Raw genomic sequence first — 18,279 nt, forward strand, 5'->3', positions numbered from 1 at the left:
AACAAGCTCAAGTGAGGTTGAAGACAAGAAGAACATTCTGTACAGAAACGCTATGAAATGTAATATACCGTAATTAACTATGACAAATAGACAACATCACAGGCACGGTCAACTTTGGAGCAATATTTCTAAGAAAGAGAACAGAATATAAAAAATCTGTTCGGTCATTTCTGTGCGGATTGCTCCAAACATTATACGAGCAGAACCTGGCATAAAATAAACAAAATTTGTAAAAGGAGTAGCGAAAAGATCATTTACCATATGCCTTACAATAACACATGAAAAGAATGTTGGAAAATGACAAACGAGGTATCGTTGCGATCGGCATGAACCAGTGAAACTAATTCCACAAAGAATATATATATCAGACAAACAGTTCAGAAGTTATGGGCAAAAATAGCCTACTTTCATATCTCATGACCCATAGGTGGCGCTGTCATCACATTTTGCATTGACCACAAGTTCATGGTCCATATGAAGCGTACCAAATTTCATTTCAATTGATCAAAGATTGACCGAGCTACAGCTTCAGAACCATTTTTGTGTCAACCTCGTTAAGTTTGTTCCTTTATTACTTTTGAACAAAGATAAATATCAAAATTCTGTTCGGTCATTTCTGTGCGGCTCACTCCAAAGATCACCTGTGTCAAATTTCATAACAATTGAACCAAACTTGAAGGAGGAGTAGCGAAAAAACGAAATACTGTACATTTCAAAATGGCCACTACTGTAATGGGTGGAGTTTTACTGTAAGGCATTAAAAACAACAAGCATGAGGAGAGCAATCACGTGTACTAAGTAGAATTTTCATAGATCAAGCGGATCAGCAGTTATAACCATTTGAACATTGAATTTTTGCACTGCTGGTGGCGCTATAGAGTTAGTGCTAGAGACCCCATTTTTTGGCACATGACTATTTATGACCACCACTACAACTGTGCCAAATCTCATCATTTTCCTATGTACGGTTCATAGGGCTGCCATAGACTCCCATTGGGGAAGAAGAAAAATTTACTAACAGAAACAATGACCAATATAGCTGCAAGCAGCGATACGGGGCCAAGCACCATCAGCGCAATGAGCACCAAAAGCACAGCAAGAAAGATACAACGTATCAATCACTCAGGGCGCATTGAGCACCCAAGGTGCATCAAAAACACAAGGCTCAGCAAAGAACCCAAAGCGTAGCAATGACAGAGCAGAACCACCGCAGTGCAGAGCAGCAACAGAAAACATGGCAAAAATAGAACATATGTGAACTACAGACAGGTCAAGAAGAATAGGTGGGAAAGAACAAAACTTTAATAGAAGAAATTAACACCTGGCTCAGGTTGGATTCAAACCCATGAACTCATGATCTCTTTGCATGCAACTTAACAGATGTGCCACTCAGTAGACACAGCTCAAGGAGCAGCAGAAAAGAGCTTACATGCCATACAAAGAATTCAGAAGTTATAAGCAGTTCTATAAGAACTGTTATAGTTTATACCCCTAGGTGGCGCTGTTCTCTGATTTCCTCAGGACGTCATGCCGAAGCTCCCTACCGATTTTTGCGCCGATATATCCGATACTTCAAAAGTTATAGCAATTTATCACAGATTTCAAAATGGCGGACAGGCGGTTCGGTCAATCCCGGCATAATACATATCGACAGATGCGGCATAAGCCAAGGAATCCGTAGACACCAAGATCATAATTTTCTGACAAACGATTCGCACGTGTGGAAAACCAGACAGGTTGAGAAGAATAGGTGAGAAAGAAAAAACGTTAATAGAAGAAATTAACACTTGCCTTAGGCGGGATTCGATCCCTAGAAGAAATTAACACTTGCCTTAGGCGGGATTCGATCCCAAGAATTCAGAATCTCGTTGCGTGTGACTTAACAGTTGTGCCACTCAGTTGACACAGTTCAAGGGGCAGCAGAAAAGTGGTTTTAGAGATGCAAGGATTGACATATGCTAATCACCAAAGATGCAAAAATGACACAGCAGAGCAGAAATAACAGAAATACAATGTATATGAGAATCAAAAAGCTCAAGTGAGATTGAAAACAAGAAGAACATTATGTACAGTGATGCTATAAAATGTAGCATACAGTAATTAACTATGACAAATAGACAACGTCACAGTCACGGTCAACTTTAAAGAGATTTTTCTCAAAAAAATTCCTAGATGAAAAAAAAAATCTGTTCAGTCATTTCTGTGCGGATTGCTCCAAACATTATACGAGCAGAGCCTGGCATAAAATAAACAAAATTTGTAAAAGGAGTAGCGAAAAAATCGTTTACCATATTCCTTACAATAACATATGAACAGAATGATGGGAAATGACAAATGTGGTATCGTTGCGATCGGCATAAACCAGTGAATACAATTTCACAAAGAAAATGAATATCAGACAAAGTATTCAGAAGTTATAAGCAGTTCTATAAGAACTGTTACGGTTTATAACCCCTAGGTGGCGCCATACTCTGACTTCCCAGGTACCCTAAGGACAACATGTCGAAGCTCCCTACCTTTTTTTGCGCCGATATATCCGATACTTCAAAAGTTATAGCAATTTATCACAGATTTCAAAATGGCGGACAGGCGGTTCGGTCAATCCCGGCATAATACATATCTGCAGATGCGGCATGAGCCAAGGAATCCGTAGACACCAAGATCATAATTTTCTGACAAACGATTCAGAAGTTATGCGCAAAAATAGCCTTTTTTCCTATCTCATGACCCATAGGTGGCGCTGTCACCAAATTTGGCATGGACCCCCATTTCATGGTCAACATGAAGCGTACCAAATTTCATCTCGATTAATCAAAGAATGACCGAGATACAGCTTCAGAACCAATTTTGAGTCAATCTCGTTAAGTTCACGCATTAATTACTTTTGAATAAAGAAAAATATCAAAATTCTGTTCAGTCATTTCTATGCGGCTCACTCCAAAGATCACATGTGCCAAATCTCATAAGAATTGAACCAAATTTGAAGGAGGAGTAGTGAAAAAACGAAATACTGTACATTTCAAAATGGCTGATACTGTAATGGGAGGAGTCTTACTGTAAAGTATCAAATGCAATAAGCGGGATGAGAGCAATCACGTGTACTAAGTAGAATTCTCATAGATCTAATGGATCACGAGTTATAACCATTTGAACATTGAGTTTTTGAGATGATGGTGGCGCTATAGAGTTACTGCTAGAGACCCCATTTTTGGCCAAATGACTATTTATGACCACCACTACAACTGTGCCAAATTTCATCATTTTCCTACATACGGTTCATATGGCTGCCATAGACTCCCATTGGGGAAGAAGATTAAGAAGAAAAATTCTAACAGAAACAATAGGTGCCACAGCACCATAGGTGCTTGGCCCCTAAATATAGCTGCAAGCAGCGATACGGGGCCAAGCACCATCAGCGCAATGAGCACCCGAAGCACAGCAAGAAACATACAACGTATCAATCACCCAGGGCGCATTGAGCACCCAAGGTGCATCAAGAACACAAGGCGCCGCAAAGAACCCAAAGCGTAGCAATGACAGAGCATAACCACCGCAGTGCAGAGCAGCAACAGAAAACATGGCAAAAATAGAACATATGTGAACTACAGACAGGTCAAGAAGAATAGGTGGGAAAGAACAAAACTTTAATAGAAGAAATTAACACCTGGCTCAGGTTGGATTCGAACCCATGAACTCATGATCTCTTTGCATGCGACTTAACAGATGCGCCACTCAGTAGACACAGCTCAAGGAGCAGCAGAAAAGAGCTTACATGCCATACAAAGAATTCAGAAGTTATAAGCAGTTCTATAAGAACTGTTATAGTTTATACCCCTAGGTGGCGCTGTTCTCTGATTTCCTCAGGACGTCATGCCGAAGCTCCCTACCGATTTTTGCGCCGATATATCCGATACTTCAAAAGTTATAGCAATTTATCACAGATTTCAAAATGGCGGACAGGCGGTTCGGTCAATCCCGGCATAATACATATCGACAGATGCGGCATAAGCCAAGGAATCCGTAGACACCAAGATCATAATTTTCTGACAAACGATTCGCACGTGTGGAAAACCAGACAGGTTGAGAAGAATAGGTGAGAAAGAAAAAACGTTAATAGAAGAAATTAACACTTGCCTTAGGCGGGATTCGATCCCTAGAAGAAATTAACACTTGCCTTAGGCGGGATTCGATCCCAAGAATTCAGAATCTCGTTGCGTGTGACTTACCAGTTGTGCCACTCAGTTGACACAGTTCAAGGGGCAGCAGAAAAGTGGTTTTAGAGATGCAAGGATTGACATATGCTAATCACCAAAGATGCAAAAATGACACAGCAGAGCAGAAATAACAGAAATACAATGTATATGAGAATCAAAAAGCTCAAGTGAGATTTAAAACAAGAAGAACATTATGTACAGTGATGCTATAAAATGTAGCATACAGTGATTAACTATGACAAATAGACAACGTCACAGTCACGGTCAACTTTAAAGAGATTTTTCTCAAAAAAATTCCTAGGTGCCAAAAAAATCTGTTCAGTCATTTCTGTGCGGATTGCTCCAAACATTATACGAGCAGAGCCTGGCATAAAATAAACAAAATTTGTAAAAGGAGTAGCGAAAAAATCGTTTACCATATTCCTTACAATAACATATGAACAGAATGATGGGAAATGACAAATGTGGTATCGTTGCGATCGGCATAAACCAGTGAATACAATTTCACAAAGAAAATGAATATCAGACAAAGTATTCAGAAGTTATAAGCAGTTCTATAAGAACTGTTACGGTTTATAACCCCTAGGTGGCGCCATACTCTGACTTCCCAGGTACCCTAAGGACAACATGTCGAAGCTCCCTACCTTTTTTTGCGCCGATATATCCGATACTTCAAAAGTTATAGCAATTTATCACAGATTTCAAAATGGCGGACAGGCGGTTCGGTCAATCCCGGCATAATACATATCTGCAGATGCGGCATGAGCCAAGGAATCCGTAGACACCAAGATCATAATTTTCTGACAAACGATTCAGAAGTTATGCGCAAAAATAGCCTTTTTTCCTATCTCATGACCCATAGGTGGCGCTGTCACCAAATTTGGCATGGACCCCCATTTCATGGTCGACATGAAGCGTACCAAATTTCATCTCGATTAATCAAAGAATGACCGAGATACAGCTTCAGAACCAATTTTGCGTCAATCTTGTTAAGTTCACGCATTAATTACTTTTGAATAAAGAAAAATATCAAAATTCTGTTCAGTCATTTCTATGCGGCTCACTCCAAAGATCACATGTGCCAAATCTCATAAGAATTGAACCAAATTTGAAGGAGGAGTAGCGAAAAAACGAAATACTGTACATTTCAAAATGGCCGCTACTGTAATGGGTGGAGTCTTACTGTAAAGTATAAAATTCAATAAGCGGGAGGAGAGCAATCACGTGTACTAAGTAGAATTCTCATAGATCTAATGGATCACGAGTTATAACCATTTGAACATTGAATTTTTGAGATGATGGTGGCGCTATAGAGTTACTGCTAGAGACCCAATTTTTGGCCAAATGACTATTTATGACCACCACTACAACTGTGCCAAATTTCATCATTTTCCTACATACGGTTCATAGGGCTGCCATAGACTCCCATTGGGGAAGAAAAAGAAGAAAGTACAATAACAATAGGTGCCACAGCACCATAGGTGCTTGGCCCCTAATAATAATACTAACAGAAACAATAGGTGCCACAGCACCATAGGTGCTTGGCCCCTAATAATAATACTAACAAAAACAATAGGTGTCTCAGCACCTTCGGTGCTTGACCCCTAATAAATAGCTGCAAGCAGCGATTCGGGGCCAAGCACCTTTAGCGCAATGAGCATCCAAAGCACAAAAAGCAACATAGAAAGTATCAATAACCCAATGCGCATTGACCACCCAAGGTGCATCAAGAACACAAGGCGCAGCAAGTACCCAAAGCGTAGCAATCACACAGCAGAACCACCGCAGTGCAGAGCAGCAACAGAAAATATGACAAAAATAGAACATATGTGAACTACAGAAGGGTTGAGAAGAATAGGTGAGAAAGAACAAAACTTTAATAGAACAAATTAACACTTGCCTCAAGCGGGTTTCGAACCCATGAACTAAGCATCTCTTTCCATGTGACTAACACGATACGCCATTCAGTTAACACGGTTCATGAGGCAGCAGAATAGAGTGTACAGAGATGAAAGCATTGACATATGCCAATCACCACAGATGCAGAAATGACACAGCAGAGCAGATATAACTGAAGAATAATGTATATAAGAATCAACAAGCTCAAGTGAGGTTGTAGACAAGAAGAACATTCTGTACAGAAACGCTATGAAATGTAATATACAGTAATTAACTATGACAAATAGACAACATCACAAGCACGGTCAACTTTGGAGCAATATTTCTAAGAAAGAGAACAGAATATAAAAAATCTGTTCGGTCATTTCTGTGCGGATTGCTCCAAACATTATACGAGCAGAACCTGGCATAAAATAAACAAAATTTGTAAAAGGAGTAGCGAAAAGATAATTTACCATATGCCTTACAATAACACATGAACAGAATGTTGGAAAATGATAAACGAGGTATCGTTGCGATCGGCATAAACCAGTGAAACTAATTTCACAAAGAATATATATATCAGACGATCAATTCAGAAGTTATGTGCAAAAATAGAATTTTTTCATATCTCATGACCCATAGGTGGTGCTGTCACCAAATTTGGCATGGACCCCCATTTCATGGTCGACATGAAGTGTACCAAATTTAACTTCGATTGATCAAAGAATGACCAAGATACAGCTTCAGAAACAATTTTGCGTCAACCTCGTTAAGGTCACACATTAATTACTTTTGAATAAAGAAAAAAATCAAAATTCTGTTCAGTCATTTCTATGCGGCTCACTCCAAAGATCACCTGTGCCAAATTTCATAACATTTGAACCAAATTTGAAGGAGGAGTAGCGAAAAAACAAAATACTGTACATTTCAAAATTGCCGCTACTGTAATGGGAGGAGTCTTACTGTAAAGTATCAAATTCAATAAGCGGGATGAGAGCAATCACGTGTACTAAGTAGAATTTTCATAGATCTAATGGATCACAAGTTATAACTATTTGAACATTGAATATTTGAGCTGATGGTGGCGCTATAGAGTTACTGCTAGAGACTCCATTTTTGGCCACATGAATATTTATGACCAACATTACAACTGTGCAAAATTTCATCATTTTCTTACATTCGGTTCATAGGGCTGCCATAGACTTCCATTGGGGAAGAAAAATTTACTAACAGAAACAATGACCAATAGCTGCAAGCAGCGATACGGGGCCAAGCACCATCAGCGCAATGAGCACCCGAAGCACAGCAAGAAACATACAACGTATCAATCACCCAGGGCGCATTGAGCACCCAAGGTGCATCAAGAACACAAGGCGCCGCAAAGAACCCAAAGCGTAGCAATGACAGAGCAGAACCACCGCAGTGCAGAGCAGCAACAGAAAACATGGCAAAAATAGAACATATGTGAACTACAGACAGGTCGAGAAGAATATGTGGGAAAGAACAAAACTTTAATAGAAGAAATTAACATCTGCCTCAGGCAGGATTCAAACCCATGAACTCAGGATCTCTATGCATACGACTTAACAGATGCGCCACTCAGTAGACACAGCTCAAGGGGCAGCAGAAAAGAGCTTACATGCCATACAAAGAATTCAGAAGTTATAAGCAGTTCTATAAGAACTGTTATAGTTTATAACCCCTAGGTGGCGCTGTTCTCTGATTTCTTCAGGACGTCATGCCGAAGCTCCCTAACGATTTTTGCGCCGATATATCCGATACCTCAAAAGTTATAGCAATTTATCACAGATTTTAAAATGGCGGACAGGCGGTTCGGTCAATCCCGGCATAATACATATCGACAGATGCGGCATGAGCCAAGGAATCCGTAGACACCAAGATCATAATTTTCTGAAAAACGATTCAGAAGTAATGCACAAAAATAGCCTTTTTTCCTATCTAATGACCCATAGGTGGCGCTGTCACCAAATTTGGCATGGACCCCCATTTCATGGTCGACATGAAGCGTACCAAATTTCATCTCGATTGATCAAAGAATGACCGAGATACAGCTTCAGAACCAATTTTGCGTCAATCTCGTTAAGTTCACGCATTAATTACTTTTGAATAAAGAAAAATATCAAAATTCTGTTCAGTCATTTCTATGCGGCTCACTCCAAAGATCACCTGTGCCAAATCTCATAAGAATTGAACCAAATTTGAAGGAGGAGTAGCGAAAAAACGAAATACTGTACATTTCAAAATGGCCGATACTGTAATGGGAGGAGTCTTACTGTAAAGTATCAAATTCAATAAGCGGGATGAGAGCAATCACGTGTACTAAGTAGAATTCTCATAGATCTAATGGATCACCAGTTATAACCATTTGAACATTGAATTTTTGAGATGATGGTGGCGCTATAGAGTTACTGCTAGAGACCCCATTTTTGGCCAAATGACTATTTATGACCACCACTACAACTGTGCCAAATTTCATCATTTTCCTATATACGGTTCATAGGGCTGCCATAGACTCCCATTGGGGAAGAAGAAAAATTTACTAACAGAAACAATGACCAATATAGCTGCAAGCAGCAACACGGGGTCAAGCACCTTCGGCGCAATGCACACAAAGCACAGCAAGCACACAAAGCACAGCAAGCTCACAATGCACAGCAAGCACACAAAGCACAGCAGGCACACAAAGCACAGCAAGCACACAAAGCACAGCAATTACACAAATCACAGCATGCACACAAAGCACAGCAAGCTCACAAAGCACAGCAAGCACACAAAGCACAGCAAGCACACAAAGCATAGCAAGCTCACATAGCACAGCAAGCACACAAAGCACAGCAAGCTCACAAAGCACAGCAAGCTCACAAAGCACAGCAAGAACCACCATAATGCAGAGCAACAACAGCAAACATGGAAAAATAGAACACATGTGAACTACAGACAGGTTGAGAAGAATTGATGAGGAAGAACAAAACGTCATGACTCAGGTGGGATTTGAACCCAGGAACTCAGAATCTCAATGCATATGATTAACTAGTTGCACCACTCAGTTGACACAGTTCATTGGGCAGCAGAAAAGAGATAACAGTATAATATCAATAAGAATTGTTATAGGTTATAACCCATAAGTGGCGCTGTACTCTGACTTCCCAGGTAACTTCAGGACATCATGTCAAAGTTTCTTACCAATTTTTGCGCGATATCTCGAATAGTTCAAAAAATATAACAATTTATGTGAAATTTCAAAATGGCGGACAGGCGGTTTGGTCAAACCCGGCATAATACATATCGACAGATGCGGCATGAGGTAAGCAATCCATAGACATCAAGATCATAATTTTCTGACAAACAGTTCAGAAGTTATGGGCAAAAATAGCCTATTTTCCTATCTCATTACCCATAGGTGGCGCTGTCACCAAATTTGGCATGAACCCCAAGTTCATGGTCCACATGAAGTGTACCAAATTTCATTTCAATTGATCAAAGAATGACCAAGCTACAGCTTCAGAACCATTTTTGCGTCAACCTCGTTAAGTTTGCGCATTTATTACTTTTGAACAAAGATGAATATCAAAATTCTGTTCAGTCATTTCTATGCGGCTCACTCCAAAGATCACCTGTGCCAAATCTCATAAGAATTGAACCACATTTGAAGGAGGAGTAGCGAAAAAACAAAATACTGTACATTTCAAAATGGCCGTTACTGTAATGGGTGGAGTCTTACTGTAAAGTATCAAATTCAATAAGCGGGATGAGAGCAATCACGTGTACTAAGTAGAATTTTCATAGATCAAATGGTTCACTATTTATAACAGTTTGAACATTGATTTTTTGCACTGCTGGTGGCGCTATAGAGTTATTGCTAGAGACCCCATTTTTGGTCACATGACTATTTATGACCACCTCTACAACTGTGCCAAATTTCATCATTTTCCTATGTACGGTTCATAGGGCTGCCATAGACTCCCATGGGACGATAATAATAATAATAATAATAATACTAACAATTCCAATAGGTGTCTCAGCACCTTCGGTGCTTGACCCCTAAATATAGCTGCAAGCAGCAATTGCGGGGTCAAGCACCTTCAGCGCAATGAGGACCCAAAGCGCAGCAAAAACCACACGACGCAGCAAATGCGCAAAACGCAGAAAGCGCGCAATACAGAGCCCGAACCCGAAGCAACGCAAATGCAGAGCAGAACCACTGCAGTGCGGAGCAACAACAGAAAAGATGGCAAAAATATAACACGTGTGGAAAACCAGACAGGTCGAGAAGAACGTGTTAAAGGGAACACAAAAGGAAATCTCAATAAGTGAAAGTAAGAGCTGGGATTCGAACCCATGACCTCAGGTTCCTAAAGCACAGCATTAACCGCATGCGCCACTGAGTAAACGATTAAACCACTGAGTTGGTGTGTCTAATGTATAGAATACAGCTTTACAGCTATAAACATTGATATCCAGCAATTACCAAAAGTGTAGAAATGACAACAGAGAGCACATATAACTGAAATACAATGTATAGTATGAAAATCACAAAACTTAAGTGAGAAAAAAAGTTAAGACAAAAAACCACTGCACATGGGATTTGAACCGATGAACTCAGGTTCTCAAAGCACAACACTGACCGCATGCGCCACTGAGGAATCATAGGTTAAAAGGCTGTGGAAAAGAGGCTTCAAAACTGCAAACATTGACATGCCAATCACTGAAAGGGCAGAAATAACACAACAAAGCAAAAATAAACAGAAATACAAAGTGTAGGGCAATCAGATAACTTAAATGGCACTGAATTCGTGAAGAACATTTTGTACAATAATGAACAACATGGGCAAATTTTGTCAGATTCTTTTTAATATGACAAAGGGACAGCATGACAGGCACGGTCCGCTTTACAGAGGTATTTCTCAAATATTTGACACTCAGCAGAAAAATCTGTTCAGTCACGTCTGTGCGGATTGCTCCAAACATTATACAAGCAGAACCTGGCATAAAATAAACAAAATTTGTAAAAGGAGTAGCGAAAAAATCATTTACCATATGCCTTACAATAACACATGAACAAAATGATGGAAAATGACAAACAAGGTATTGTTGCGATCGTCAAAAACCAGTAAATAAAATTTCACAAAGAAAATGTATATCAGACAAAGTATTTTGAAGATATAAGCAGTTCTATAAGAACTGTTATAGTTTATAACCCCTAGGTGGCGCTGTACTCTGACTTCCCAGGTACCTTCAGGACATCATGCCGAAGCTCCCTGACTATTTTTGCACGAATATGTCCAATAGTTCAAAAGATATAACAATTTATGATCAATTTCAAAATGGCAGACAGGTGGTGTGGTCAAACCCGACATAATACATATCGACAGATTCGGCATGAGCCAAGGAATCTGTAAACACCAACATCATAATTTTCTGACAAACAATTCAGTAGTTATGGGCAAAAAAAGCCATTTTTCATATCTCATGACCCATAGGTGGCGCTGTCACCAAATTTTGCATGAACCCCAAGTTCATGGTCCACATGAAGTGTACCAAATTTCATTTCAATTGATCAAAGAATGACCGAGATACAGCTTCAGAACCATTTTTGCGTCAACCTCGTTAAGTTTGCGCATTTATTACTTTTGAACAAAGATAAATATCAAAATTCTGTTCGGTCATTTCTGTGCGGCTCACTCCAAAGTTCACCTGTGCCAAATTTCATAACAATTTAACCAAATTTGAAGGAGGAGTAGCGAATAAACGGAATACTGTACATTTCAAAATGGCCGCTACTGTAATGGGTGGAGTTTTCATGTAAGGTATTAAAAACAATAAGCATGAGGAGAGCAATCACGTGTACTAAGTAGAATTTTCATGGATCAAGCGGATCAGCAGTTATAACCATTTGAACATTGAATTTTTGCACTGCTGGTGGCGCTATAGAGTTAGTACTAGAGACCCCATTTTTGGTCACGTGACTTTTTAAGACCACCACTACAACTGTGCAAAATTTCATCATTTTCCTATGTACGGTTCATAGAGCTGCCATAGACGCCTATGGCTAAGAAGAAGAAGAAACAGCAGAATAATAATAATACTGACAATTCCAATAGGTGTCTCAGCACCTTCGGTGCTTGACCCCTAAATATAGCTGCAAGCAGCAATTGCGGGGTCAAGCACCTTCAGCGCAGTGAACACCCAAAGCACAGCAAAAACCACACGACGCAGCAAATGCGCAAAGCGCAGAAAGCGCGCAATACAGAGCCCGAACCCGAAGCAAATGCAGAGCAAAACGACTGCAGTGCGGAGCAAAAACAGAAAAGATTTCAAAAATATAACACGTGTGGAAAACCAGACAGGTCGAGAAGAACGTGTTAAAGGAAACGCAAAAGGAAATCTCAATAAGTGAAAGTAAGAGCTGGGATTTGAACCCATGACCTCATGTTCCCAAAGCACAGCACTAACCTCATGCGCTACTGAGGAAATGATTAAACCACTGAGTTGGTTTGTGCAAGATATAGAATACAGCTTTACAGCTATAAACATTGATATCCAGCAATTACCAAAAGTGTAGAAATGACAACAGAGAGCACAAATAACTGAAATACAATGTATAGTATGAGAATCACAAAACGTAAGTGTGAAAAAAGTTAAGACAAAAAAGGACGGCACATGGGATTCGAACCCATGACCTCAGAATCTCATGGCAAGTGGTTAACCAGACGCGCAACTCAGTTAACACAGCTCAAGGGGAAGCAAAAAACAGCTTAGGTGCTGCAAGGATTGACATATGCCAAACATCACAGATGCAGAACTGACAGTGCAGAGCAGAACTAACAGAAATACAATGTATATGAGAATAAAAAAGCTCAAGTGAGATTGAAGACAAGAAGATCATTCTGTATAGTAATGCTATACAATGTAATATACAGTCACATTAATTTACTATGACAAATAGACAATGTTACAGGCACGGTCAACTTTGGAGTGGTATTTCTAAGAAAGAGAACAGAATATCAAAAATCTGTTCAGTCATTTCTGTGCGGATTGCTCCAAACATTATACGAGCAGTACTTGGCATAAAATAAACAAAATTTGTAAAAAGAGTAGCGAAAAAATCACCTACCATATGCTTTACAATAACACATGAACAGAATGTTGGAAAATGACAAACGAGGTATCGTTGCAATCGGCATAAACCAGTGAATACAATTTCACAAATAAATTAATATCAGACAAAGTATTCAGAAGTTATAAGCAGTTCCATAAGAACTGTTATAGTTTATAACCCCTAGGTGGCGCTGTACTCTGAGTTCCCAGGTACCTTCAGGACATCATGTCGAAGCTCCCTACTAATTTTTGCGGGGATATGTCCAATAGTTCAAAAAATATAACAAATTATCTGAAATTTCAAAATGGCGGACAGGCGGTTCGTTCAAACCCGGCATAATACACATCGACAGATGCGGCATGAGGTAAGCAATCCATAGACATCAAGATCATAATTTTCTGACAAACAGTTCAGAAGTTATGGGCAAAAATAGCCTATTTTCATATCTCATGACCCATAGGTGGCGCTGTCACCAAATTTGGCATGGACCCCAACTTCATGGTCCACATGAAGTGTACCGAATTTCATTTCAATTGATCAAAGAATGACCAAGCTACAGCTTCAGAACCATTTTTGCGTCAACCTCGTTAAGTTTGCGCATTTATTACTTTTGAACAAAGATAAATATCAAAATTCTGTTCAGTCATTTCTATGCGGCTCACTCCAAAGATCATCTGTGCCAAATCTCATAAGAATTGAACCACATTTGAAGGAGGAGTAGCGAAAAAACGGAATACTGTACATTTCAAAATGGCCGCTACTGTAATGGGTGGAGTCTTACTGTAAAGTATCAAATTCAATTAGCGGGATGAGAGCAATCACGTGTACTAAGTAGAATTGTCATAGATCAAATGGTTCACCAATTATAACAGTTTGAACATTTAATTTTTGGACTACTGGTGGCGCTATAGAGTTACTGCTAAAGACCCCATTTTTGGTCACATGACTATTTATGACCACCTCTACAACTATGCCAAATTTCATCATTTTCCTATGTACGGTTCATAGGGCTGCCATAGACTCCCATTGGGGAAAAATAATAATAATAATAATACTAATAACAATTCCAATAGGTGTCTCAGCACCTTCGGTGCTTGACCCCTAATAATAATAAGAATATAGCTGTAGACAGCGATACGGGGCCAAGCAACAATGGTCCTGCAACACGCAACGAAGCTGAAAGGACATGCAATTGAAGAATGCAATGTAGCAGATATGTATGGGAACTATCAGCACACAGGACTCAGAGATGAGAATGAACATAATGAAAAAATAAAAATTTTGAAGTATAATATTTATTTGCATGCTGAAAGAAGGACCGATTGGTCCAATGCTGACCTAGAAAACAATTGAACCACCAAAGCATCATACATGTTACACATGAGACTTAAACCAAAAGAGCACAAACGAAATAATACCTGTAAAAATAATAAAGTAAAATACAAATAATGAATTGAAGCTTTTGACTCTAAAGTAAGAGACTTCAATTTCTGCCCTAGCCAGGATTTGAACCCATGATCTCCAGGTTTCATGCCTGTCACTCATCTGGTTGAGCTACAGGGAAGACATACATACAGACAGCTGCTTAAGCTAGATTGTTGTAGTGACAATGTGTATGTTCAAGTTTGGAGAGATTTTTCTCAAGAACAGAATATTTTTTTAAATCCCCTGTAGGTAGTCAAACCTGTTCAAACATTTGACTCTACATGATACATCATTTGTATGAAACATTTTAATTGCTGCCCTACGCTGGATTTGAACCCGCAACCTCTGGATTTCATGCCCATCACGCATTTGGTTGAGCTACTGGGAAGGCATAGATTACCCCATCAAATATTCTCTGTAGAAGTTTAGTTGATTAAATGGTTTAAAAGTTATTCCTGTTGACAAATGTATTACTTTTGAACAAAGATAAATATCAAAATTCTGTTTGGTCATTTCTATGTGGCTCGGTCCAAAGATAATCTGAGCCAAATTGTGTAACAATTCAACAAACACTGCAAAAGTAGTAGCAAAAAAACTGAATACTGTACTTTTCAAAATGGCCGCTACTGCATTTTTGAACCGGTGATGATGCTTGGCCACCAAATTGCAAGCCGCGCAGAACATGGAAAACAGACTGGTTGAGAATAATAGGTGAGAATAAACTCAAAACAAATATTAATAGAAAAACATAACACATGCATCAGATGGGATTCGAACCCTTAACCTCTGAGTTTTGATGCATGCGATTTAATAGACTGAGCTACACAGGCAGTGTAGCTAGCCAAGGTTTTCAGAGCTGCAAGCATTCAAATGGAGGAAGGAAGGTGCAGACATGACATTGCAGAGCAGAAATAACAAAATTACAATTTATATGGGAATCAGATAGTTTAAGTGAGAAGAGTTAAAGTTTAAGTCAAGAAAAACATGTTGTATAGGAATGCACAACATGTTATAATACAGTCATAATAATTTAATATGACGAAGAGACAATGTCACAGGGACAGTCAACTTTGGACAGGTATTTCTCGGGAATGGCAGAGAATATCAAACATGTGTTTGGTCATTTCTGTGCGGATTGCTCCAAAGTTTATGTGAGCAGAGCCTGGCATAAAATAGACTTAATTTGCAAAAGTAGTAGCGAAAAAACTACTGCACATATGCTATGAAATAAGATATGAACAGAATGTTGAAAACTGACAAATGAGATATCGTTGCAATCGACATAAACCAGTGAATAAAAATTCACAAAGAAAATGAATATCAGACAAAGTTTTCAGAAGTTATGGGCTGTTTTATATAGTTTATGAACCCTAGGTGGCGCTGTCTTCAGATTTCCCAAGTACCTTCAGGACATCATACCGGATGCTTCCTACCGATTTTTGTGCCGATACATTATATAGAATAATAGTTATCCCAATTTAAAACAAAATTCAAAATAGTGGACAGGCGGTTTGGTCATTTCCGGCATAATATATATCGACAGATTGGTCATGAGCCAAGGAATCCATAGACACTAAGATCATAATTTTCTATCAAACATTTCAATAGTTATGGGCAAAAATGGCCATTTTTCATATCTCATGACCCATAGGTGGCGCTGTCCTCAAATTTGACATGGTACCCCAGTTCATGGTCCTTATGAAGGGTACCAAGTTTCATTTCAATTGATCAAAGAATGACCGAGATAATGACTCAGAACGAATTTTGGGTTGACATCGATAAATATACGCAATTATTACTTTTGAACAAAGATAAATATCAAAATTCTGTTTGGTCATTTCTATGTGGCTCGGTCCAAAGATAATCTGAGCCAAATTGTGTAACAATTCAACAAACACTGCAAAAGTAGTAGCAAAAAAACGGAATACTGTACTTTTCAAAATGGCCGCTACTGCATTTTTGAACTGGTGATGATGCTTGGCCACCAAATTGCAAGCCGTGCAGAACATGGAAAACAGACTGGTTGAGAATAATAGGTGAGAATAAACTCAAAACAAATATTAATAGAAAAACATAACACATGCATCAGATGGGATTCGAACCCTTAACCTCTGAGTTTTGATGCATGCGATTTAATAGACTGAGCTACACAGGCAGTGTAGCTAGCCAAGGTTTTCAGAGCTGCAAGCATTCAAATGGAGGAAGGAAGGTGCAGACATGACATTGCAGAGCAGAAATAACAAAATTACAATTTATATGAGAATCAGATAGTTTAAGTGAGAAGAGTTAAAGTTTAATTCAAGAAAAACATGTTTGTATAGGAATGCACAACATGTTACAATACAGTCATAATAATTTAATATGACGAAGAGACAATGTCACAGGGACAGTCAACTTTGGACAGGTATTTCTCGGGAATGGCAGAGAATATCAAAAATGTGTTTGGTCATTTCTGTGTGGATTGCTCCAAAGTTTATGTGAGCAGAGCCTGGCATAAAAAAGACTTAATTTGCAAAAGTAGTAGCGAAAAAACTACTGCACATATGCTATGAAATAAGATATGAACAGAATGTTGAAAACTGACAAATGAGATATCGTTGCAATCGACATAAACCAGTGAATAAAAATTCACAAAGAAAATGAATATCAGACAAAGTTTTCAGAAGTTATGGGCTGTTTTATATAGTTTATGAACCCTAGGTGGCGCTGTCTTCAGATTTTCCAGGTACCTTCAGGACATCATACCGATGCTTCCTACCGATTTTTGTGCCGATACATTATATAGAATAATAGTTATCCCAATTTAAAACCAAATTCAAAATAGTGGACAGGCGGTTTGGTCATTTCCGGCATAATATATATCGACAGATTGGTCATGAGCCAAAGAATCCATAGACACCAAGATCATAATTTTCTATCAAACATTTCAAGAGTTATGGGCAAAAATAGCCATTTTTCATATCTCATGACCCATAGGTGGCGCTGTCCTCAAATTTGGCATGGTACCCCAGTTCATGGTCCTTATGAAGGGTACCAAGTTTCATTTCAATTGATCAAAGAATGACCGAGATAATGACTCAGAACGAATTTTGGGTCGACATCGATAAATGTATGCAATTATTACTTTTGAACAAAGATAAAAATCAAAATTCTGTTCGGTCATTTCTCTGCGGCTCGGTCCAAAGATTCTCTGTGCCAAATTGCGTAACAATGCAATGAACGCTGCAAAAGTAGTAGCGAAAAAGCAAAATACTGTACTTTTCAAAATGGCCGCTACTGTAATGGGTGGAGTCTTAATGTAAGGTGGTCATTGTAAAGAGCGTGAGGAGAGGAATCAGATGTAGTAGGTAGAGTTTTTGTTGATCAAATGATTCTACAGTTATAACCATTTGAATATTGAATTTTTGAAGTGTTGGTGGCGCTATAGAGTTAATGCTAGAGACCCCATAGTTGGTCACATGACTATTTAGGACCACCACTACAAGTGTGCCAAATTTGTTTCATTTTCCTATGTACGGTTCATAGGGCTGCCATAGACTCCCATTGGGGAAGAAGAAATATAATAATAAATATAGCTGCAAGCAGCAACACGGGGTCAAGCACCTTCGGCGCAATGCACACAAAGCACAGCAAGCACAC

Source organism: Misgurnus anguillicaudatus, chromosome 15 (assembly GCF_027580225.2).
Source record: "Misgurnus anguillicaudatus chromosome 15, ASM2758022v2, whole genome shotgun sequence".
Classification (NCBI taxonomy): Eukaryota; Metazoa; Chordata; class Actinopteri; order Cypriniformes; family Cobitidae; genus Misgurnus; species Misgurnus anguillicaudatus.